Genomic DNA, 27,139 nt, shown 5'->3' with positions numbered 1-27,139 from the left:
CTTTATAGTTTCTTTTAACTGGCTTCTTCAATTTGCAACCTCTGATGGGAACATTGAGTCCAACTTAGAGCAGGGGTTCTCAACCTTTCTTTCTGAGGCCCCCAGCAACATGCTATTAAAAACTCCATGGCCCACCTGTGCCACAATAATTGCTTTTCTGCATATAAAAGCCAGGGCCGGCATTATGGGGTTGCAAGCAGGGCAACTGGGACCCCACGCCACAGAGGCCCCAGCTACACTGTTCAGGCTTCGGCTTCAGTCCTGGGTGGTGGGACTCAGAGCCCTGGGATTCAGTCCCAGGCGATGAAGCTTCAGCGTTCTGCCCTGGGCCCCAGCAAGTCTAACACTAGTCCTGCTTGGCGCCCCCCCCGAAACCTGCTCATGGTACCCCAGGGTGCCTCGAGCCCCTGGTTGAGAGCCACTGGCTTAGAGTATACTTGGCCAAAGGTGGCTAGAATAGTGTCAACCTTCTTATGCCCATACCAGAATTATTTTTCACTTTTTATCTCAGTTCCGATCTTTAGCTTTCAGAATTTCTCTTTCTTTGCTTACCACAGATGGACTCATTTCTCTTCATTTTTTCCTCTATGTCCTTATGCTATCACCAAAACTTTCACTCTTTTTGATTCTGATTTGTGGGACGTGTTGAATATGTCATGCATTTTAGCTATGTTAATAAACTAAAGCCATTCAATGTGCCAGGTTTCTCAAGCATTCAGGAAAATTGCTGCTGTGCAAGACTGCTCATTCTGGAGAGCAACTTATGACAATTCTTTGTACTTTATTTTGCTCTAAGGAAGGATGGATGGGAAAATTGTCACCATTCTGCTTGTTACAGAACCACCCTATATTGCTCAGCTGTCACAGCCCTTCTCATATCAGTTCAGCTCTACATTTTAGAATAGCTGCCTACCTAGGTCCTTAAGTTCACCTGATCAGAGACTATGAAGATATCTTATGATTAAAATAAAGTGACTGTAATTCACTAAAACGTGATCCTGTTGCTAATGTAGTGTAAATCCATTGTGCCAAACTCCAGTCCTTGTTCAGTGTTCAGGTTGTAAATGAATGCTCAGCAGGCTCTGTTATTTGAATTATTGATAAAGCATTTTGTTCAACGTGAGAATGCAAAAGCAGTTTTGAGCTACAGAGGTAAGACACTCCCATATACTATTCCCAGGCTGTCATTGTGAAAATGCCTGCCTGTAGCCTAAAATGAAAGATACAGTGTACTTTGCTAAGATTGTTAATGGATGGCTGTGCTAGATATCCAGTTAATAAGCAAGCAGTTCTCTCACACTTGACTGGAGAGCCTTTCTGTCGTTGCAGCATAAGAGCTATCGAGTCTGTTTTTTTTTGAAAGCCACATTATATATTGCTGAAAATAATTCAGTATTTAATTACTAGACCTTTATATGTGAACTCAGCCCAGTCTTCCTTTTTTTCTCCTGCTACAGAGGTGAATTTATGTTCTCTTGTAGGCTGCAATTAAGAGCAATTAATTAATGCAAGAGCAATTAATTAATAGATCTTGCATTCAGTTTCACTGATGGACAAATCTTGTAAGTTCATAGGTTTGGGGACTTTTTATAGTTTCGGGGTTTTTTTAGGACCAGAAGGGACTGTTGTGGCCATCTAGTCTGACCCCTGTATAACAGAGGATATGAAATTTCACCCAGTTATTTTCAAATCAAGCCCATGACTTCTGGTTGAGCTAGAAAGAATCTTTTAGAAAGGTAACCAGCACCGTGTTCCTCTTCTCAATTGCTGTCTGGTTGCAGGATTAAACACACAGCTCAAACAGGATAAGAATCAAGCTGAAACTTTTTTGAGGGTAAGTTTAGATTAAATGAGGAAGCTGGATTCCTGTCATGTTTAAGTTTGAGTTTATTTCTAACTATTTTAAAGATAATCACCATTAACCTGCCTTTCCACATTGTCACATCGTTATTCAACACAGATTTATATTTTCACCTTCAAGAATTGATATATAAAAGTTTAAAATGAAAAAAATACACGCTTTTCCAAAACACACCGAGGGCCCTGCAATTGAAGTCAAAATGGATCTTCATGTGAGCACAGGGGTCTACTTACACGATTGGTGCTTAAACGTATGTAGGCCAAAAAGTGGGGAAGGCCTTTCACTATCCTAGCTCATACAGTAATGTACTTAATGTTCCTACAAGCCTGACCTAACCATATGCTGTGTTCCCAGAGCTGCTTGGACCCTGGCATAGTTGTGAGTGACTGTCTGGTGAAGAAGAATTCTGGGCATTAGCATGCCAAGGGGTGCCTTTAGAAATCTATTTTTCTTCAACAGTTTGACTTCCAGCAGTCCTGCAACAGGCAGGTTGTATATGGGCGTAGAGTTTTACCCAGGCCAGGCATGCAGTCATAGATTTCAGCTGTATTATTTCATTTGTTTGTTTTAGAGAAAGTGTGGTGTTTACTCTCTCTAATGAATTTTCTGGCTTAGGCACACTGAATGCATTTGTGAATTAATATTTTCCCAGTGAACTATAATAGCTTCTCAGTGAGTACACATGATTTGGTAAACACACTTTTTGGTATGCATATTACCTTGAAAATATGTTATTTACCTATATGCTTTATCCGATCCTTCTGAGTCAACATGGCTTATTCTGTCAATCTAGCTGATAAACTTTTTAAAAAGTTGGGGGCCAGATCCTACCATCTTTACTCGGGCAAAAGCCTCTTGACATCAGAGGGAGTTTTGCTGGAGTAAGGGCTATGGGATGGGGAGCCTTTTTGTGGCTAATACTCAGATCCATTAAGGTCTGTTACAGAAGTTCATTTTAATTCAGTTGGTTATTAATCCAGTTGGCTTTCACAGGTTCTACTGTGTCAGTCCATCTGCCATACAAACACTCTTCTACAAGTACAGACAAAATATGAACTTACGATGAAAAATTTAACTTGAACTGTATCCTTTAGTTTCAGTCTCCGTTTTGGTGCCACTATGTTGTGTTTTTGGCCAATGGGCTAAATTCTTGCCAAACTTCACTTATTCAATCAAAGCCTTTACTTAATTATAAAAGTGCAAAGAAACCTATTTCATTAGAAAATTTTTCATTCAAAAATTAACTTCAAAGGCCACTTTTCAAGTTAAAAATCATTCATGTAAGAAATCAGCCTCCCACCCTATTGTGCCTATATTTTTCAAGCTGATTTAAAAGCAAGCAAACAAAATCCATGGCTTTTCTGCATTTGTTTGGTTTATTTACACTTGGCACTTCCTTTATTTTAGATAAGGGAAATATTTTTATTAAAAATACAATTTTACATTTGTCTTTTGGTTCTGGTCAATTTCACTGGCTTCTCGTGCATTTATTAGCAAGCACCATGCTGCAATGTTTGGATTGCAAACCAATCCAAACTATTTGTAACCAATAACACAATCACAGTTGGATTTCTTAGTTATTTTGTTCTAAAAGCACAGAACCTGAATATTGGGCTCCCATTTCAATGTCCCTTTGAGGATGGCTAAATAAACTTCAGGCAAATGGCTCAGGGGTCGATTGTGGCTTTGCCTTAAACCCTTTGCTTGAGGCAGCACATAGCTGTGTTGCCCCAGGAACAGACCAGGAACCAGATTGTAATAAAGTTACAATTTGCCTCCTGGTTTCTCTCACCCTGGGCAGGGGGTGGAACATATTCTGCCAGCCTTATACCTGGTGCAGAATACTACCCTTAGCACACAGCTGTACTGCCTGGTGCATGGGGAGGTGCAGAGCCAAGGCTCAACCAACTCTCTGGCCACAGGTGCAATGGGTGGAGACATAGTGAGCCCTTGCAGGCTGTTTCCTTCTGTGCTATTACTAAAGGTATAGCCAGCTGATACAGGTGAATCTAGGGTACTACATGCCCTATTACTCGCCTGTATGGGTAACCATGTTGGGCCATAACCTGGCCCTTATTTTATATTATATTGTGTGCTTCCAGAACATTGAGTTCAGCAAAACTCTCTTCTGAAAATCAGGAAATACTGAGTTGAGGTAAACTTCCACAACACCTTAACTCTGCCCCCTCCACACCCCCTGAGATAGCAATAGCCCCTGGGAATTGTCTGCACGTGCTCCACGTCCATTCGCTATTAGGTGGAGCTGTATTGAATGGTGGAGGAATAAGCTAGAGCATATTGGAAGAGCTGTGATTGGGATATGAGGCGATCTGGGTCTGAATCCTTACCCACCCAGAGTGCATATGTACCTTGAGATTCCAGTCTGTATGATTTCAATACAGAATTGTGTAGGTTATGACAGTGGCAGGGCACTCAGGTCTTCTTGCCATGGGTATTGTCAGTAGTAAGGTAAGATATGAGAACAGTCTGGATCTACTAATGTAGAGGAAATATAGGTTTCAGTGGTGTCCTGTGTGAAGGGGTTGTAAATGGGTATGAAGTGGTTAAATTTTACAAGTATGGTGATCTGACGGGGAGTACATTCAGCGTGTGAGAGTAGGGCAAGTGCAGTTTGTGTCTGTCCATTGCAGTGAAAAGGCAAGAATGGTGTGTGTTATGGGCATATTGGGGCATTACTCAAAGTGGTCAGAGATAGGGTTGTGTGGGTGTTTACCTTAACTCTGAATTTCCTGGTTTTCAGAAGTTTGAATTTTGCTGAACTTGACATTCTGGTAGGTGATAGAGCTATCACCAGGCAACCTTAACTCTGTGTTGATGAAGCTTTTTGCTATTTAATTTCTTAATTTTTTAAAGAGAGAACTTTTTTTTGGTAGGAGTTAATGGTCACTCAGCAGATGAGAACTACAACTGCCTGCTATGGCTATGTAATAAGCAAAGGACCTAGCTTTTATATAATGCTTTTCATCAGTGGATCTCATATAACTTTACATCATTAACCGCATTTTACAGATGAAAAACTGAGGCAGAGAGTGGTGAAGACCTTGCCCAAGGTCACTGTCATAAATATAAAGGGAAGGGTAAACCCCTTTGAAATCCCTCCTGGCCAGGGGAAAGCTCCTCTCACCTGTAAAGGGTTAAGAAGCTAAAGGTAACCTCGCTGGCACCTGACCAAAATGACCAATGAGGAGACAAGATACTTTCAAAAGCTGGGAGGAGGGAGAGAAACAAAGGGTCTGTGTGTCTGTCTGTATGCTGCTTTTGCCAGGGACAGAACAGGAATGGAGTCTTACAACTTTTAGTAAGTAATCTAGCTAGGTATGTGTTAGATTATGATTTCTTTAAATGGCTGAGAAAAGAATTGTGCTGAATAGAATAACTATTTCTGTCTGTGTATCTTTTTTTGTAACTTAAGGTTTTGCCTAGAGGGGTTCTCTATGTTTTTGAATCTAATTACCCTGTAAGATATCTACCATCCTGATTTTACAGGGGGGATTTCTTTATTTCTATTTACTTCTATTTTTATTAAAAGTCTTCTTGTAAAAAACTGAATGCTTTTTCATTGTTCTCAGATCCAAGGGTTTGGGTCTGTGGTCACCTATGCAAATTGGTGAGGCTTTTTATCCAACATTTCCCAGGAAAGGGAGGGTGCAAGTGTTGGGAGGATTGTTCATTGTTCTTAAGATCCAAGGGTCTGGGTCTGTAGTCACCTAGGCAAATTGGTGAGGCTTTTTACCAAACCTTGTCCAGGAAGTGGGGTGCAGGGTTTTGGGAAGTATTTTGGGGGGAAAGACGCGTCCAAACAGCTCTTCCCCAGTAACCAGTATTAGTTTGGTGGTGGTAGCGGCCAGTCCAAGGACAACGGGTGGAATATTTTGTACCTTGGGGAAGTTTTGACCTAAGCTGGTAAAGATAAGCTTAGGAGGTTTTTCATGCAGGTCCCCACATCTGTACCCTAGAGTTCAGAGTGGGGGAGGAACCTTGACAGTCACCCAGCAGACCAGTGGTGGAGCTAGAAATAGTCCTTGTCCAGTGGCTTTTCCACATGGTTGCTGTTATTTTGTCAATCCTCCTCCCCCTCCTGTATATTTTGATATAGTGGATAATGGTCATGCTTTCTAATGTGTAGTTGCTCAGAGGGCCGGTAAGAAAAATCTCATTTGTGATCTGTGGGTGTCCCCAAACCTTGATAGTTTTATTATATAGTTGTTACAGTAACTTAAAGTGTGTGAGGGAAGACTGGTTTGTCTCTCTCCTTCTCCAGCCCCTGATTCACTGTTCCCTGCAACATGTAGCTCCATCCACCAACATTTCCAGCCCCCCTCCCTTCCTACCCCGCTAAACTATTAGTTAGCTCTGTAAAAGTCATTAATATGTAATTTGCTTCTTGCTGTGTCCTGCCCTATGCTGCTGCATATGCATATCACAGGCAGCAGCTTACTGGAGGGCCTCACACTACCTTTGTTGTGTAGCTTGAGCTACATGCTGAGATGGGCCTCTCACTCTCACCACCAACCTCCAGCTTGGACTCCTACCCCTGTTTCAGCCAGGCTTCCCCAACCATGCCCCAGGTCCATCCAGTCTGACTGTCCTTCAAACTTGGACTCCTCCCTCCCCCCCCAACACAGTGGCCATCCCATTTCTCCCACCATAGGGGTGATGTGTATCTTAACTATTTATTGATTTAACTGGGAATTGGTCCTGCTTCGAGCAGGGGGTTGGACTAGATGACCTTCTGGGGTCCCTTCCAACCCTTATATTCTATGATTCTATGATTTGCGGGATTTCAGATATTTAAATTTGTGTTACCTTCAATTTCCCAGCTACAGATGTCAGCTCACATAGAGGGGTAGGGAGAGGGACTCAGACAGCCCAAGAGGAGCAGAGTCCCCCAGAACCCACAGTGGGTAGAGAGAGAAGGGTAGAGCTCCCTTAGATCCACACGTGGAATAGGAGTAAGTAGGGCTGATAAATCCACCCCACCCCTGAACCTCCAACTTCCTCTGCTCCCCTCATATTCTCCAGCTCCCTCCCCTTGCCTGAGCACCCAACTCCTCTTCCTTCCCCTATCACCCATTCCCATTTATCCCCCTCCCATAATACCCCCACCCCTTACTTCGGACCCAAACCCCTCTTCCCCTATTACCTAATCCCCTAATCAGTCCTCCCCGTGAGCATTCATGTGTGTAATTTATTCTTCTTTTCAAAAACAGTTTCAGTGCCTCTGCAATATTCTGCTGTACTCAGATTACATTTCCCCAAAGTAAATTAACGAAACAAAACAAAAGCTCAACCCTGGACAGAGACAGATTTTTCGCAAATGTTTTATTCTCTGTTCATATTCAGATTTCTGCACAAGATGGGTTTCAAACTTCAAAGCTGTAGGTTCAGAGGTGCGAAGTGGCTCATGAAAACAGCTCATTGAGATGAAAGAAAGAGAATACCCAATGGAGCCTGAACAATAGTTCTGAGATTCTGAATCACTGCATGACAGGTGGAGAGTTTCCATGTGTGAGACATACCTGTTCTCAGCACCTCACCCCAGTCTCAGCAGTGTGTTCTTGGTGCATGTACTGAGCATTCCAATTTTAAGCTCTCCACCCAGAGGGGTAAATCTTCCCCAGATCCTGGCTCACATGGGCTTGGGGTAGGGAAAGGGGGCATCACACTCCTGTAGATGGGCTGGGGGCGGGCCCAGATCATGACAGGGATGTTATGATATGAGCCCTGGTTTTACCTCTGTGCACAAAAAATAGGTTGCCAAAATCTGGCAACTTTAAGAAAAGCTGTGCTTTGTTTTTGTTTTTTCCTAGCTACTATATTCCTAGCTGCTGAAATGACACCAAATCTGGATTACTATTAGAACCTCACGCCCCAGTTCAAATTTCAAAGAAATCCAAGCAACAATATAGCTTTTAGAGCATTTAAAAGAGTCGAGCTTTCAAGAGAAAGCTGGTTTTAATCTTAACTGGAGCAGCACTGTAAAAATACAAGGCACTGAGTAAAATTCCAGACTCCTTTCCTATCACAGATTTTAACTCAGACTGGAATTCTACGGCCAAGTTTCAAATGTGTAATATTATGTGTGGGAAGAGCAAAGAGTACGTTCACACCACCTTCCTACTTGTTCCACCCAGTGTAGAAGTCCTTAATCTATCAAATCTCACATTGACTCCGTTGGGGAAATTGGCCTGGGAAGACGCTTCAGGATTTGACCCTAGTTACTTTTTGTATGTTGGTATTGTGACAGGTTGGATCACAGAAACCCTCTTGGGGCTGCCAGTTGATGTGCCAATACTACTTCTGCCCCTTCTTTCCCTGCCCTCCCAGCTTGGGACTTCAGTGTCCTGCCTGGTTTGAGCCAGACCTGCTAGCCTGCTGCAAACCCAGACCCAGGTCTGAACCACATCCCCTAACAGCTGTAGGCTTAAACTGAAAGCAGCTTAAGAAGTGTTCCTGTCTTTAACACTTAGATGCCCATCTCCCAATGGGGTCCAAACCCCAACTAAATCCATTTTACCCTGTATAAAGTTTATACAGGTTAAACTCATGCATTGTTCACCCTCTATAAAACTGATAGAGAGATATGCACAGCTGTTTGCCCCTCCCCCCAGGTATTAATATATACTCTGGGTTAATAAGTAAAAAGTGATTTTATTAAATACAGAAAGTAGGATTTAAGTGGTTCCAAGTAATAGCAGACAGAACAAAGTGAATTACCAAGCAAAATAAAATAGAACATGCAAGTTTATGTCTAATACAGTAAGAAAACTGAATGCAGATAAAATCCTCACCCTCAGAGGAATTCCAGTAAGCTTTCTTTTACAGACTAGTCTCCTTTGTGTCTGGGTGCAGCAATCACTCACACCCCCTGTAGTTACTGTCCTTTGTTCCAGTTTCTTTCAGGTATCCTTGGGGGTGGAGAGGCTATCTCTTTAGCCAGCTGAAGACAAAATGGAGGGGTCTCCCAGGGAGTTAAATAGACTTTCTCTTATGGGTGGAGACCCTCTCCTCTCTCCTATGCAAAGTCGAGTTCCAAGACGGAGTTTTGGAGTCACATGGGCAAGTCACATGTCCATGCATGACTCAGTTTCTACAGTCAGCAGCCATTGTCCACATGCTACCTTGAACGTCCTCATGTAGATTTCTTATGTGGATTGGAGCCTTCCAAGATCTATTGTGAGTTAAAAGAAAAGGAGTACTTGTGGCACCACAAGTACTCCTTTTCTTTTTGCGAATACAGACTAACACGGCTGTTCCTCTGAAACCTGTCATTGTGAGTTAAGTGCTTCTTGATTGGGAGCACTTGCAAATTCCTTTCTAAGAAGCTAACCAAATACCTTACCAAGGCTATTTAAAATCAAACAAGTATGCAGCCAATATTCATAACTTCAAATACAACAATGACACATGCATACAAATAGGATGAATAGATTCAGTAGATCATAACCTTTACAGAGATATGTTACATGGCATATTTGGCATAAAACATATTCCAGTTATGTCATGTATATATTCATAAGCACACTTCCATAAAGCCTTATGGGGTGCGTCATCACAGGAATAATGTACATACTCTGTATTAAAGTAACGGCATATAGAGTACTAAATTTCAAACTCCTTGTTGTGCAGAAACAGTTGCCCTGGTTCTTTCCCTAGAAAAGACACAATAATTCCCTTTAACTTGAGAGGCAGTTTACTTGCATTCTTCATTGGATAACAGGGCCCAATTTCTTCCTCTGATTTGTACAGTGCTGGTAATGCTAGGGTTACCGAGAGTAGGTCTACGCTACTGCCTAAGTCCATCTAACTTGCGTTGCTCAGGGGTGTGAAAAAGACACCCGCTGAGTGATGCAAGTTATAGCAACCTCAGTGCTGTCCACACCAGCGCTATGTCGGTGGCAGATGGTCTCACGCTGACGTAGCTGCTGCTTGTCGTGGAGATGGAGTAAGTATGCCAAGGGGAGAGAGTGCTCCTTTTGGCATAAAGTGTCTTCACCAGATGCAGCTGTGCCAGTGTGGGTCTACCTTTGTGTATGTGAATAGTTCCAGCGAAGTCAATGAGGCAACTCACGTGTGCAAAGTGATTTACAGGACTGGGATATTGGCCACTCAAAGAGGGAAAGATGGTCAGTAGTTAGGATCCTAATCTAGGATCTGGGTTCAAGTCTCTGTTCTGCCTCATACTTTTTGTATGACCTTGGACATGTCACTTACAGCAGATCTGCCATACAAATTTCTGCTGGCATAGTTGTGTTGGTCAGAGGTGTGATCCCTGATTGCCGTAGCTGTGCTGCCAACAGCTCCTAATGTAGATGCAGTTATAACAGCAAAATTGCACTTTTGCTGGCGTATCTTATTTTACGCAATGAGGCTGGAATAAAATATACCAGCAAAAGCTACATCCACGCTAGAAGCATTTTGGCAGTGTAATATGGTGGTGTATAGCTAACCTGGGAAAGCGCTCCTAGTGTAGACCTGGCCTTAGCTGCTCTCTGCCTCAGTTTCCCATCTATAAAATGGGTATAAAAACAGTTCCTACCTTTCATGAGTGTTGTGAGGATAAATACATTCAAGATTGCAAGGTGCTCAGATACTGTGGTGTTGGGGAGTGTATAAACACCTAATACAACAGATTGAATTACATGTGTCAATTATGATTCTGGTTCTTATTTACTAAAATAGTGTTGTTTTGGTTCACAACACTGCAGAGGAATATCTAGATAAAATGCACAATGAAATAAAACAACTCAACAAAATCCAATTGTTTGGCTTAAAACTAGTACTATTTCTTTAAGAAGAGAAAGAAATCCTCCTACTCCTTTCTGATGACTAATTATATGCTGGAATTATTTTATTTTTTTAATTATAGTATATAAAATGTCTTTGTCCCATTTTTGGCATAATCTGTAGATGATCTCAGACAATGGTATGAGCTTTGGCCTATATAACAATATAGGCTACATAAGACAATTCTAAGCTAAGCAAATTGAAAACATGAGCTTTGTGTCTAAAATCAATATGTAATAATATCATTTCAGCAAGGAATCAAGACAGACCCAATAGCTGCCATTCAAAATACGTCTCTGCAGTTTCCTGAATCAGAGCCATAATCAATCTGGTTTGTTTGCCTTTTTTTTTTTTTTTTTTTTTTTAAAGGCTGTATTCACAATACAAATCTAACCCCAAAGGCCGGGCAGGTTTTCTAATTTTCAGCGCTTTAGGAGTAATTGTAAAGAGATTGGAATGGGAGATGGCGGGGGAAGCGGCAGTTGCAGAGATTGTGCGTTAGTGCTAATGAGCAGCTGCTCTGCTGTGTATTGAGAGACCTCATTGCAATTAAAAAATAGTTGTAGGTGGGAGAAAATCACTCAACTGTGTATGCGCTGTCAGATCTACCTTGACCAGCTTTTTGTGTGACAGATGCAGTTAGATTAAAAAAAAAAAAAACCAAGGTCTCCATAGCTGGCGGCTGACTTGGCAACAGCACTGCATGCAGCAGAAAATGAGACCCGGGCTCAAAGGGAAGCTCAGAACTTTTTCTCTGGTAGAGCTCAGGTGTTTCAGCATGGTGCTAACGGCTTGCTGCTGAAGCAGCATGAATGTTAGCCACTGCCACTCCTTGCCTTCCTGTGGATATCTCACCCTTTCAGGCAATGACCTTCAAGGAGACTTTGAACTTCTCTTGATAAGTGCCAAGTGGAAAAGCAGCAGTCCAAGAGGGAAGGAAAGTGATACCCACAGGATCTCCCATGACTAGGTTATGCTTTAATTGTGGTCAGGCAGAAAGTGAACATTGGGTGACCACTTTAGGTAGGGATAGGGTGCATAAATGTGATACCCTCAACAATAACATGTCTCATAGACACACATGGCCTCTAGTATGGAGAGGGAGAGATGGAAAAGAAATTGACTCTAGAATTAATGTCCCTATCTCTAAGCCCACAGGTAATCCTGTCAAATTTATTAGAAAAACACTTCCAAGTTGAGGAAGCAGGTGCATCTTGCATAGGGAAAGGCACTTAGTGAGAACAACTCATCTGCTGCAGGCACTGTTAGAGCCAACTAATGCACTTTTTCCTCTATGGCCCCCTCCTGTCTCTCTCTTTCAGTTCAGGTCAGGGGACTTGTAGCATAATTAAAAATTGAATTATTTATGAAGAGACATTAAAGTGGGCGGCTTGCAGATTAGTCAAAGACAGCAGAAGTGTGACATGAAGCTACATTCTCCTCTGCCTCTCTCACGCACGGTAAATGATGTCTCAACTGACTGCCTGGAAACCAAGCTAATGTGTTTTGAGGTTTGGATTAAAAAAAAAAAAGATGAATGTTGTGTGATGAGATCTATAGGGGAGACAGAACTACAGATGGAGATCTGCTGGCAAAGTGGGGTATTGAGAGGACAAAGGGAAGGGCATGGAGCATGACTCATTGCACAGCTTTGGAAATTAGGAGACATAAGGCACTAGTTTCTCCATCCACTTGAGGAGTTTATGAGCTTAATGAAGTTTCTGAGAACAGCGGAAGCTCATTGAATACCATTAAGGTATATAGTAGGCTCCCTACCGTATTGGTAGAATATCTAAAAATAACAGAAAAAGGTCTTTATTTATATGCTATTTCTCTGGTAATAAGGGCACATTTATAAGTGGGACTCTAATAAATGAGCTCCAAGACAAGTGAAGCCTTTAAGCTGCAGTCCTACTTTTGCCTTGACAAAACTTTCTTATAGGAAGGCAACATGAGAAATAGGCAGTAATTGTACTGTGAAAGTCAGCCTGGTCTGCTGGCTTCCCATTCACTTTCAAGTGCAATTCAAGGTCCTGACTTTGGTCCCTCCATGGCTAGACCCTAACTGTCTGAAAGATCACTTTTCTCACCATAACCTATCATGGCATTTCAGGTCATCTGAACTGCTGAAGCAAGCAGTCCCTAGATTTAACGGTAAACTTGTTAGTGGCATTGGGAGTGCAGTGGTAAGGGTTCTGGTTGGGTGTGTGTGTGTGGGGCTATTCCTCTGCCTCCCCCACCCCCAGAAAAAAGTACCTTTTTGTGTATTTGATAGTGGCTTATTAAATTATGCAAATGCGGCTTGTCGAAGGTCTATTTAATGATAAATACTGTGGTGTGTTTCTGTATGTGTGCGATGGTCTCATCATAAAGACTGCTTTAATTGTGAGATGGAGCTTTCATGAAGTATTATCCAGTTTGGTAATCCTGTGTAGCATGTCCCTTTTGAATAACATTAGAATTATAGTGTAAACATGCCTACAAGCCGTATGCGAAGAGCCAATTTGAAAATGAAACATGCACATCATCTCTTCAGCACGCATTGTTCATACAATGTAGACGTTGCTTTTAGTGTGAATAACACAATAAGACAGAGTATTTCTTCTTTTTCTTCATGTGTGTATGTGTGCTCATGCAGGCTGGGGGAAGGTGCAGAGTCCCATCATAATTCCCCCCCCCCATCATTAAATTTCTTTTTTGTTTGTTCCTCCTTTGTTCATGACAGATGGAATATTATTCTGTTACCTGATTCAAATGAGATTCTAACACAGACCTTTTGTTGCTCTGAGTGGCTAAACTGAATGAGCATTCATTCATCCAGGCAAAAACATAGCACCTTTAAAACCCATGTCTGATGAGAGTTGGCATTATTTTGCAAAGTAAGAATACAGACATATTAATTAATATGAATTGGCTGGAATTGAAGCTTAGTATGCAGAACTGAAACTGCTCGAAGCTGCCTTCACTTACACATCCACAAGTTATGCTGGATGTTCCCATGGTAATTATAGTTCTGTTCAATATTAATGAGTAATTGCCATAGTGAATTCTTAAAGCCCCCTCCTTTTTTTTTAAATGATTAACTCATTACTGAATTTGGAGTTTATGTGGTTTATGAAAACAGGTGATTAGCAAACCCAGCTGAAGTCAGGATCATGGCAGGTTCTGCATGCGTTCCCCAGCCTAAGTTTGCTAGTTACAGTCTGCCACCCTTTGCTTCATCCAGCAATTTCTACATAGGTGTATTATGTAGAGTTGCACTGCTGTTGTGTGATACTGTATATGCACATACTGACCAGGATTTTCAACGGTGATACCATCAATTTCAAGCTGCCCAGTGTGAAACACCTTAAATGGGCTTAATTTTCAGAAAGTGCTGAGCACCCACTCCCTGAAAATCAGGGCTCTTTAAGGTGTCTCAAGTTGGACACCCAAAAATTGAGGCACTCAAAATGACCGATCACTCTTGAAGATTTTAGACACTGTACTTAGGTCCTCAGCCTACTCCCTGATTTATAGGGTTGTGGAGAAAAGCCAAGTAAAGCTTTTAATCTCCTTCAATTATCTTCAGAGATCAGTCCCTTAATACGTCATTCTTAAAGCACAAACCATCACAACAGTTTCCAAGCATGAGACCATCACTTAGCATTCTCTTATCAGGATGGTAAAGATTCCCCTTTGGGTTAGGACATTCTTAGTTTTGTTCTGACAGTTCTGTGTCTGCCGCCCAGACACTTGCTGTGGATAGATAACATTTAAGTAACATAAAATGATCCTCCTTTTCTAGAATATTAGCTAAGAATTATCTGCCATTATCAACAGTATTATACTCCTAAACAACATCCCATTATTGCTAAGTGTGAAAGCAATTATACTCTTTCTTTTACCATGCCTATTCTGTCACACTGGAAGCAGGGAGTGTGTTTGTCTTTGATCTTTGTAGATATATTTTTTCCCTAAGCCTTTGGTTCTATAGTGACTTATAAGATACTTTCTCAAGAAAAACGTAGCTGAACCCAATGAAAATAAATAAACTCTAATGAAAGAAAAAAAGCTGAATTGTACTCAGTCTGTGCCTAGGACTTTTTCATGTTAGTGGGAGTTTTGTGAAAAAGCTGAAGAAGGTGTTTGGCTCAAAGTGCGGTAACCATTGCTAGTTATTTTTCATTGATTCTTTAGAGCTTTGCCTTCTATTTTTATATCTTTTGTTCTGAGAAACATTTTATTTTACTTTCTTGATAAATTTCCCCTTGCCCCTTTTTTGTTTAAATGAGCGTTTAAAGAGGCGTCTCTTGCTTTGTAGTTATTGTGTAATAAACTTCATGCAACACTTTGAGATTGTAGCTATCAAGTTTGTTTTCTATTTATTTATTTATTTATTTATTTGTATTGGAGTAGCACCTAGCACCTTCATGGATGAGGACCCCATTTGCTAGCCTTTTTTCAAAAACAAAAAGAAGGCCCCTAAAACAAAGAGTTTATAATCTAGGTATAAGACAAAAGTCAACAGATGGATACAAACGGGAGCACAAGCAAACAACAAGACAATTATTGTTCAGCCTGATTGCCTGTGCACTTTCTCATGATGTCGTAAAAATGCAGATGCTATATCAGAGGGACGTTTCTATGGTTTTCCCTTTTAACTTCAAGGTTAATATTTTCTCCATTGCTGATATATCATCCTCTGTAGTTTTCTATCTACAGGTGTACTTCTGAGGGCTGACACCTGTTTTTAAGCTGTGGGAATGGTATACATTGGGCAAACCAATCTTTTTGGGTTTGTTTCTTTCCCTATTGTTCCCAACAAAGAAAAAAATATATATAAATAAACAATGAGTTTTGTAGTTTTCCTTCCCCTTTTCATGTTCATCTAGGTTCTCCGATACCATGGTGACAACATCTAAGTAAATGGATGGATGTCAAGGAAGGTGGTGTCTTCCAGTTGACGGGTCATCAGACTGGGAGTCAGGAGACCAGCTGAGGATGTGGCCCCAAATGTCTGTTCCTAGTTCTGTTATTGTTTTGTATGACTCAGGACAAGTCACTTCACCTCTCTGTGATTCATCTATAAAGTCATACCCCATTTGTAAAGAGTGCTTTAGATCTTCAGAGGAAAAAGCACAGAATGAATTCAAAGTATGAGATTATACATTCTTTATTTTTTGCAAACTAAGGGGAATTGAAGGTTTTTGGTGCCCCCCATCTCCTGCTTGTCTGGCCTAGCAAATAGCATATAATTGGTAAATATCTTGTCCTGATTTTGAATAATGCCAACATTTCTATGTTGTACTCTTATATTTTAAAATATATGCCACAGTCTGTCAAATCCTTTTAGGTATATCGTACATTTTGCTTTTATTTATCTTCAGAGTGGAGCATCCTTATTCACTACATTTTGGCTGCCAGCATAAATGGAAACTATCTTGAGATATATATGCATTTAGACTGCAACAGAATGACTGGCACTGGGTCTGTGTTTTTAGTGTCAAGGCTATGGTAATATATATCATTAGTTGTAAAACATAGTCTGCTGCCGGCTCCGTGCCAGCATGCTGTCTTATGCGCAGTGCCAAACCTTGCTGGGAACCTAATATGTTCTTTATTTCAGCTGCAAATTTAGACAGTTGAAACTACAGCAATAAGACACCAAATGGGGTGACACAAAATATCCTTTGTACACGTTAGCTGTATTTCAATTTGACATGAAAATCGATCTCGACCTAGGGCAGGTGAGATGCTATTGTATTTTCATCTTCCCTTTGGACTAGATGGCCACAGTCCTGAGTTGGCCATGCTATGGGAGTAAGGTCTCTCTTACGGTATCTTTACACCGGATAAAAGCCCTATGGCACAGCTACAGCCGTCTTGGGCTCGCAGGGCTCAGGCTGTGTGGCTAAAAATTGCTGTGTAGATGTTCGGGCTCCAACCCAGGCCCGAACATCTACACAGCAATTCTTCAATTGGAGACTGGAGCCTGAAGCAGTTGGCTCAGGCCAGCGGCAGGTTTTTTAATCCCTGGGTGGACATACCCTTAGTCCCTGCTCAGATCGTGGCTCTGGCTATGGGGTCTAACACTGCTTTCTCAAGTATGCAGGGAAGAGGAGGAGAGGGGAAGCAACCCTAGCTCCATTCCCCTGCTTGCTTCAGAGAGTGGATGGCCCAACACACAGGGGGAATAAGTTGCTCCACGAAAAGTGGTGAAGTACTTCACTACTTCCCCGAGGAAAGCGGAAGCAGAGGATGAACTGTGACTCTGAGTAACAATTCATTCTCTGGACTGGTCCTGGGGCAGTGCCACCCCTGGTTTAGGACAGGTTGTAAAGTTATGATCTAGCTCTTTCTGATCTATTGGAATAGTATGTATAGACTGTGAAACAGACGATGCAGAGAGAAAACCTTGTGTTTGGTCTCCTGACATGTAGAATAGCACAATACGTAATAACAGCTTGTGTTTTCAGTAGTGCTATTTGTACGCAGTGTTGTCGTAGCCATGTCTATCCCAGGATATTAGACAAGGTGGGTGAGGTCATATCTTGTATTGGACCAACTTCTGTTTTTTCTCTCACCAAGAGAAGGTGGTCCAATACAAGATATGACCTCACCCACCTTGTTTCTCTCATAGTGCCTTTTGCCATTTGGTACTAACAATATTCAAGTATAGTTCTTCACCCACCAAAATGCTGAGGCCACTACTGTACAAAAGACTAGAGATACATTCAGTACAAAAGAAAAGTTACTTTACAAGTACTTCAAAAATAAAAAGTTAAAGAGCAGCAGCAACAACAAAGGGGAAAGGAAGGGATAACTAGGTAAAGGGGATTATGATACTCTCACTTATGCTCTATGGCATTTTCCATTGCAATTAGTACAGCAGCGAATGTATTAAAGTACTACTGGGTTTGAGCATGAGTTTTCCAAAGAGCTATAGATAGCAGTAATGGGATGAGATGAAGGGAAAATATTAGGCTGACTATCAGCAAAATAGTTATTCCATTATGAAATAGTCTTCCAAGGGGAATTTCAGAAGTCCCATCATTTTAGTCTTTGAAAACAGGAGTTAACAAAGCAATGGAGACTATATTGTTAACAGTACTTTAAGAGGAAATGGACTTTCTGGCCTAACAGGTCTTATCCAGGTCTATTTTTCCTTGTTCTGTGACATGAGGAACTCAGTTTCTCATTCTGGGTATCTATGATAAACTTAATGGAACACAGACTATAAGAATGCCAAAGTACTTGTATGGTTACATATATCTAAGGGCTTTGTTACATTTTCACATATGATAGCCATACTGTAAGATGGCAGGCTGCTATACAGTGGTAAGGAATGGCAGAAGGTTATGGCCACAAAAGCAAAAAATAATAATAATAAAAAAATGTTAGAGTGAGAATTGTCATTCATCTAAAAACAGTAGGTTTTTTTGACTGATTTACTTAGTCAAGGATTTGACTCTGGGATGAAAAGTTAGAAGCCAAGGACCCCCCCTCCCTTCCCATGATCCAATGTAATCCACCAGAAAGGGAAGAGAAATAAGCAGTGAGCAACAGCGCAGATTCTGTAATCCCTCATTGTGTGTTTGCATGGGGGGCTGAGGAACAGCTGCTCACTGGAATAATATGCAGTCCAATATTAATCCAATCATAAAAATCCAATATGATGTATTGGATTATGGTGTTTGGTTTATAAAGGTTTTACGATCTAGCAAATCTGGATTTTGAAGCTCCTTAACTGCTCCTATCTCTGCAACAGCACTACGTTTGCTTTGCAGAACCTGAAGATTATAATAGACTGCAACAAGAAAGTACATAAAAATAAAAATTGTGGGTTGGAATGGGTGTTGTTTGCTGTCTTTATTAGATATTTCTCAACAACTCTTCTCATTATAGCTTGGCATTATGAGCCAGCACACACAGAAAGAAACCTAGGGTCACCCATTTCTTTACACACGGTAATCCATTTTCATAATGATCTTTGGATTCAGATTGGAGTATACCTCCTGTGGTTCCTTTATGTATATGTATGAAAAGGAAAATATAAAGATTCCATTTCTAATTGAAATGGTCTGGCAAATTCTTTAGAGAAACTTTGTTCCTGAAACTCACATGAAAGTTAATGGGGATTAAAATTAATGGACGTTTCAGATGCCAAGCACCTCTTATGGTGTAGCCATTATTTGGTAAGGGCAATGTGTAATACAGACATCTACTTCAAGAGCTCTCATCTAAGACCCCACGGGTCTAGAACTTAGATCACTGGAGTTGCTAGGTAGCTGACAGGTCTATGCTGCCAGCAATTTGTGCTCCATATGCTGTTGTGGGCACAGACCATGGGCTGTCTCCTCTCAAGGGGTCTGACAGGCAGTAATTCTCATGGCTCCTAATTGGTTCCTTGCCCTATATAAACCTAAAGGGGGTGTTCAGGAAGCGTTCTGGCAATGTGTGGATCTTCTGTAGCTGCCATGATCGTTCCTGCTCCTTATTGCTTGACGCTGATTTTGACCCTTGGTATCGACAGTGGCCTGGAACCTAGGTACTCCTCTGCTACTCCTAGCCTCAGGTTTGCCCCTGCTCTGACCCTGCAGAAGAGTGCAGAAAAAGGGACATTTTCGAAAAATGAAAAATAGTTCAACTTTGACACACAACCCACTTCAAAATTTCTGTGAAAAATAGGTTTTTAGGTTTCAACCAGCTCTGTAATCTACCATTTCACTAGTGATCATTTACCAGAAAAAGACTGGTTTCAGAGGAACAGCCGTGTTAGTCTGTATTCGCAAAAAGAAAAGGAGTACTTGTGGCACCTTAGAGACTAACCAATTTATTTGAGCATGAGCTTTCGTGAGCTACAGCTCACTTCATGAGCTGTAGCTCACGAAAGCTCATGCTCAAATAAATTGGTTAGTCTCTAAGGTGCCACAAGTACTCCTTTTCTTTTTTCAGAAAAAGACTGCCATTCTGGGTGCAATCTGAGTAGACAGCAACAGCTCTTTTCTTTCTACCTGACTCCTGTCTGGCAAGAAGTTCAGCTGCAGGGAACTTCTGAGAATGAGTGTCCTTATAGTCCACTTCCAGAAGATGAACCATGGAGACAGACAGACCAAGACATTCCATGGGAGAACAACTGTTGTGAGAGGTATAGGAAGAGGACAGTCTCTGAGGGAGGAAATCGAGAACAGTATTGGGTTATCAAGTGTAGGTAATATTACTGTTCTGTTCTACTAGGCTGTTGCTAAATGGTAGCAAGTTGGCAGTATTTAGTAGATCTGGACTAGGAAGTAACTCCACATTTGAGCAGGAATATGGCAAATGATAAAATTAACAGAATTTTGAAAGATAAGGCAAGCAAACTGACAGGGACATTCAGTCTCTATAGATGTGCTCTGTATAACAACAGAAACCGGATCACAGATAAAAATAATCCATTCATCTATAGTCATACCAGGGATGTAGCCTCTATACTGTGGTTGTTATGTATTCTAAGATGGAATACACTCACATAATCCATTTTCGCCTTAAAATAATGACAACAGCATAGAGGATATTTCCTGGGTATTAATGATCAGCTGGAGTCAACACCTCTCCTCCTCCTCAATCATTTATTACCAGGAAATGCTATGCAATTTAACTGTCACTATGTAAATAATGGCCTTAGTAGACTAAAGTACATGATTTTAAATGCATGCCTGATGAAACCACAGTCACAAATATGAACCAAAGCATTTTATTTTAGTGAAGCCCATTTACTGTCCTCCAGAGTGCCCCATAAAGTGTTCCACTGCCTATTTCTTTTATCAAACAAGGTCCTAAGACTTGCAGGTGCATTCACATTTATTTGTGAGCACCCTGAACTTTGCATCATTCTGGGCCATTCATTTCCATTTTTTAATATCTTCAGTTACCTCTAATCTGTTTAAAGTGGCATCTTAAACTCTTCCCAAACTGTTACCTGCACCAGAGAAGTGCCAGTAGTGAGTACAAGTATCTTACTTACTGCTGCCAAAGTTTGATGTCAGTCAGGGTGTAATGTGAATTACATCTGTTTGCTCTGGCTCATTGATTTTGCTTTATCAGTAACTATGAGAGTGTCGTCCCCCCCCCCCCCAGCAGTTAGGTCTCGACAAGGATTGGTCTGCTCTGTGGACAGTTGTTGATAGTAGACTTTTAAACATGCCCAGTTATTGTAAAGACCAGTGTGACATAAATTATTGAATAAATCAATATGTAAAAAGCAACCCATCATCTTTTTTTTACCCATCTCTCAACTAAAATCTGTATTTGGAGAATAACAATAAAAGTTTAATGAGCACTGACATGATAAATATCTTCTCATCTTGTAAATCAAGAATTTTCTTCTTAGACGTAAAAAGTAATATACACTGCTTAACAATCTGTTTTAAACAGTAGCTCAGAGGTAACATAAAGACCATGGCATGGTAAGGTTGATGTAGCAAGCATTTCTGATTAGATATTGTAATAGTCATGAAAATCTGTATCATTTGCCAGAGTGCAAATTAAGGCCCTAATGAGCTCGGTGTGGCAGAACCCCTTCTTGATTTCATAGTGAAATCTCTGCAGATACAAGAGTCCACCCATTGTGGGTTCAGGATTTAAGGCCACAAGCTAGAGTCCCTGTAAAGTAAGTGTGGCTGCTTGGGGGCTCAAGGGACCATTCATATGTTTCGCATGGACAGCACCTACATAAGACACTGGTATGTCTGGGGCCCGTTTAATAGGAATTGCCAGACTGGATCAGACCAGTGCTCTAAGTAATCCACTGTCATTTCACTGGCAGTCTGGCCAATACCAGTTGCTTCAAATATTGGTGCAAGAAACCCGGCAGTAGGCAGTTAGGGGAAGTTTCTCCCATTAGTTAGCGTTTGGCTCAAACCCTGCAGAATGCGAGTTTATAGTCCTTCCAAAACTCTTGTTTGGTTTGTTTGTTTGTATCAGTATTTACTATTATGTTTGTATTTTTTTTTACTCTGGATTTTTTTTAATTATCCATATAAACATATGGAAGAAGGATAATTTTGTGTCTAAGGCACATGACTGGAACTCAGGAGATCTGGCTTTAATTCACAGCTCTGCCTGAAATGTCCTGTGTAACTTTGGGCAAGTCACTTCATCTCTCTGTGCCTCAACTTTCTATGCATAAAATGGGGCTATTATTTCCCTACATAAGAGGGTTGTTTTGAGAATGATATCTGCTAAAGACTGTGAAGCACTTATGCTGATGTGGCGGAAGCTTATAAATACCTAGATAAATAGAAATGTCCAATTCCTTTCATGAATCCTGTGGAGCTCTTAGCCTCAGTGATACACAGGCTCAGTATTTGTTGTGTGCAAAATAATTTATTTTACAATATCAGATGTGCAGTAGAGGGAGCAGCAGTAAAGTAACACATTAACGCAACTTTTGACATTTCATGACTTTTGAGTGCTTAACTATGCAACCTTAATGTTGCATTATCTGTTCCCCCCATTCGATATTTTATATAGCATTTATGATCCTTCAGGATAAGATTGCTATATAAAAGTAAGATGTTATTGCCTTTCACTGAGCATTTCATCTTTATAGAGCTGTTGCCTAGGAGATGAACAATTCTGGTTTTCCAAGATTCCCTGCAGCATATATAAGAACATAAGAGTGGCCATACTAGGTCAGACCAATGGTCCATCTAGCCCCGGATCCTGTCTCTGACAGTGGCCAGTGCCAAATGCTTCAGAGAGAATGAACTGAACAGGGCAATTTCAAGTGACCCATCCCCTGTCTTCCATTCTCAGCTCCTGTCATAAACTATTTGAATGAAACCAAGGCTTATATGTGGGCAACAAACCAAAACTATTAAGATGAGCCATTTGTGAACCCAAATTCATATTACATATTAGCAGCTTTGGAGAAAATATTTGTCCTCATGGACAGAGCAAACATATTTTATGTGCTTTATTAAAGTGTCCATTCTAACTTACTTTTTGTTACTGGGAGCTGCATTCTATTATTCAGGTACTAGAGTTCTCTGTGCATCCCTGGAGGAATAGAATGTAGAGGACTATTATTGCTGGAATATATTATTGGTGAATTTCAGTTGTACAGCAGGGTCTTCTTAAGACTGGTGAATTATCAAGGACTTTGTTTCATGGTGAAATGAAATTATGCTTCTGTGCAGAACTGAACAAGCTGGAAGCCCAAGGGGAATGCAAAAATGTTGCCTTACCTACAGGTGAATATTGCATATGTGAGAACGGATGACAATAATACAGTAAACAAAAGTAATAAATAAGCAAAGCAATGTCAGTTTTCAAGTTGCAGATGGTCACCATCTGATACGAACGTGATATGAAGTCTGCCGTGATTAGTGATGTTACTTCATAGCATTTGGTTCTAGCAGTGCCTAATCCTACTGCCCTTCCAATGCGAATGCTGGTGACTGCTTTATAATCCAGTGAAAAAACACTTCTGAATTGTTGCTGTTTCATATTTTATTATGCCTTTTCCTGCTTGTGAAAGGAAGTTATGATCAAAGATTCCTTCCCCGCTTCACCATGTATAATATATATATTTAAATAGGATTTGAAGATAGATGGCAAATAATCTGCATGAATGAAAAAAAAGGGAAGATGACTATAATTCTAATTGTCCACCTCTCCTAAACAATGGGGTTGTTTTGACATTTTTAGACGTGGTGAGGATTTATCACAGTATTAGTTAAACAGTGTTTAAAATAAAATAGCCACGTTAAAGAGAGACTTTCAGAATGAATGAAGAGGGGAAGATTTAAAGAGTTTGCATTGGAAAACATAGCTTTGGAACTCTCTGGGAAATATGTTATTGGTCCATTGATGTACAATCTGGGTGCATTGTGCATGGATAAATGCCTTCAGCAATTAAAGGTACAGCATCTGTTAATGGACAAAAATGCACACCCCAGATATTTTTTTTATTGTTATAAGAATCAGGTCTCTCTCCATTTAAATAAGAATTTTTAAACTATCTTTTACTAAAAAAATAATTTTCCCCTACGTATTTTTCTGCTATGAGAAATAGTTCATTGTGCAAAAATTGTGCTGCCATTTCTGTCTCTTTCAGACCCTTATGCATGAAGCGTAAATTAAGAAAATGGATTCTGCTTCTCACCAAACTAAACTTACTATTGTGATTATAACATTCAGGGTTATCTGATTGAAGCCTCATGGCTGTTAAGTAGTGTATTTTGTGAGCTGGACATAAGTCTACTTAATTTCTTTTTCTTAGAATCATGAACAGTAGGCGTAGGGGAAGGGGAAGGAAAGGGAAAAACAGTTTAACCTGAACATATAACCTAAAATTTATATATTTTAAACTTAAGATTAACAAGGTAAAAGAAATACAAGACTGAAAACCAAGAACTATGTAAACCAAAAGATGAAACATGCTGAATGCGATTCTCCTCACCTTTTATGCTGGTTTAACTTCATTGACTTCAGTAGTTTTAAGGGTGTGAGGAGAATCAGGCCTTTTTTGCATCCGGGAAAGGACATTTCAAACAGCTTTCATTAATGAGAATTTGTCAGTCCTTATTTTAACTTGATCCCTTAATTCACTCCACTGGGAAGGATGAACAAACTAGATAGTTAAAATAAAATCCAAACATAAATCATGGGTTTGCCGTGCAAACACATTGCTTTTATGGCATTGTGTATGTTTATCTGTTTAATTTATAAATTCTGTAGGGTAGGGGCCTTGTCTTCATTACCTTTCAGTAAATTGCCTAGCCCAGCTATACAAATCAGGTTAAAGTGTCGTTTTGTAATCTGCATTCAATAGGGGGCAGCACATAACTGTGCTGCCCAGAAGCAGAGCAGGAAGAAAATTGTGACTTTTAGTACCAGAACTCTCTTCCTACCTCTCCCATTGCTCCAGGGAATGAGTAATCTGCAACTGGACTATACCAACACCAGTTTACTTCCCCCTTTGCACCAAGCACCAGCTCTACTGTGCAAGCTGCTGCATTTTGGGATGCAGTCCAGGCTCCACCCATTTCTCACTCATGCCCATTTGCCTGTGGAGGGAAGTAGACTCCATTGACTTGAATAGGACTACCCACAAGTTTACAGTTAGGCATGAGCATGAGTATCATGCTGAATCAGAGCCTCCCTGAACTGCTTTTGACCTGCAAGAGTGGGGCTTGCATGTGGAAATATCTGTACATGCATTTTTTTTTTTTTTTGCCCAACCATCCTACAGTTTTGAAAATGCTACCTTGAGTGTCCAAACTTTCAAGCTACCAGCAAAAAAATATCCATTAGCCACTTGGAAAAAAAATGGTAAAACATGCACCTCCAAACAAATTATAATTATATCTCATAATGATAATATCTTGACATTTATCAAATACCTTTATATGTTTGTGTGGTAGCAGTTAAAAAAAGATGAAGAACATTTTCTGAAAGTGATGGTGCATATGGTATGTTATATGTTTTTGGGAGCAGAATATGCTTGTCGTATTGCAAAAGACTTGAGATGAGAAAACCAGCCCAAACTCCTTCATATCTTTTGTGGATGTTTATTTTTACACAATTATTTAATGTTCTGTGCTAATAGTTCTTCCGGTTAAAGGCAGAAAAATGTCTTTGAATCAGAACAGTGGTAAAGTTTGAAAATCTGGTTCAACTCAGGCATCCTATTAAAACTTCTATGTTTTTCTGAAAGAAAAGAAAACTATAGCAGGATATTAAAGGCCTTCTGATTTAGAATTTAAATAGAAAGTGTCACTTTAACTTGGGAGAGAAACATCTGAAAACATACTGACAGCCCCAGCTCCACTGAACTAGAGGTGCCTCTTTTTAAAGCAGCTTTTAAAATTCCTTGATAAAAGATGACTGGCTATACTTATTTAAACCTATATGAGGTCTTGGAGGCCTGCCTCATTACTTGCTCCACTCCTTGTATGACTTGCAAGTGCAGTAAATGCTAAAAGGCCTAAAACTTAGGTTTTGTGTTCAGCTTTTTCAATGTCAAATAGTAACTTTGTAATGGACCTTATGAAAATATTAATTAAAGGCTCTTTTTCTCCCTCTTCTTTTGATTTTGATATTTCCCTGAAGTGTTTGTAGCTCAAATGCTGCAGCAGCATGCAGGAGAACCAGAAAGTGAAACTGTCTACAGACAAGCTGGTGTAGTTTTTCTCCAAGCCCAATGTAGATGCATAAAAATAAGCCCTCAATTTGGCAATTAGATTTAACCAGATCACTGGACCCATATGTACATGTGGAAATCAATGAGTGCAAGGATTTGTTTCTTCAGATTTAGCTGCAGGTTTGGGGTCTAAGTGGTAAACAGCGAATTAGAATAGATATAGATTTAGATATATCTTTGACCCTTAATTTCCCCCCAACTATTTAGATTTCAAATAATCTTTATATGGACATGTTTGGAGTTTTAAAAAAACCTGATAGCTATGAGTGGCCTATGAGAATAAATGCATGCATTCTAGTTTGTTTCTAGTAGTGGATAGGTCTCCATGTCACAAAAACAACACTGGTTCCAGTTATCACTAAATGGTACTTTAGCCGAATGCCTCAAAACACAGGCTAAGGTTTTAGAGACAAAACCTGCATTCATTAAATACAAATTCTCTCTGTATAGCCACAGGAGGCTGCCTCCTGCTGTTTGTATTCTACCTCTTTATATATAGTGGCTCTAAGTCTGGGTTGAGGCACTGTCAGGGTATTATAGGGAATCTTGTACTGCACACAGGCCAAGCTAATAACCTTTTCGCAAAATCAGAGGCTTGGAACAGTGAAACTATTGTAACCCACACACTAGAGGGGACAGAACACACCCAGGAGATGTGTGGGTTACACTATGTGTGAAACTGTTTCATGAAATGAAAAGGAGTACTTGTGGCACCTTAGAGACTAACCAATTTATTTGAGCATGAGCTTTCGTGAGCTACAGCTCACTTCATCAGATGCATACCGTGGAAACTGCAGCAGACTTTATATATACACAGAGAATACGAAACAATACCTCCTCCCACCCCACTGTCCTGCTGGTAACAGCTTATCTAAAGTGATCAACAGGTGGGCCATTTCCAGCACAAATCCAGGTTTTCTCACCCTCCACCTCCCCTGTTACCAGCAGGACAGTGGGGTGGGAGGAGGTATTGTTTCATATTCTCTGTGTATATATAAAGTCTGCTGCAGTTTCCATGGTATGCATCTGATGAAGTGAGCTGTAGCTCACGAAAGCTCATGCTCAAATAAATTGGTTAGTCTCTAAGGTGCCACAAGTACTCCTTTTCTTTTTGCGAATACAGACTAACACGGCTGTTCCTCTGAAACCTTTCATGAAATGGTTGCACAAAAATAAATGACTGAAACTAGGTACCTTTCTGGCTAACCTATCGAGGAGGTTTTTAAAGTAGGTTCACTGGGGGAAGGAGACCGAAGTCCTGAGAGAAGTGGGATACCGGGAGGAAGCACAAGCAGGCG

The 27,139-nt window shown here is 40.5% G+C and overlaps 1 protein-coding gene across 3 annotated transcripts in view; it reads left to right on the top strand.

Moving 5' to 3' along the window:
* CACNA2D1 (calcium voltage-gated channel auxiliary subunit alpha2delta 1) overlaps nt 1–27,139 on the top strand; it is a 690,472-nt gene that overhangs the window by 151,500 nt on the left and 511,833 nt on the right. The gene's annotated exons all lie outside the window — the stretch shown is intronic.

Source organism: Caretta caretta, chromosome 1 (genome assembly GCF_965140235.1).
Source record: "Caretta caretta isolate rCarCar2 chromosome 1, rCarCar1.hap1, whole genome shotgun sequence".
In the NCBI taxonomy this organism is placed as follows: Eukaryota; Metazoa; Chordata; order Testudines; family Cheloniidae; genus Caretta; species Caretta caretta.
Note: the sequence above shows the minus strand (reverse complement) of the source record. Positions and strands in the feature narration are given on the sequence as shown.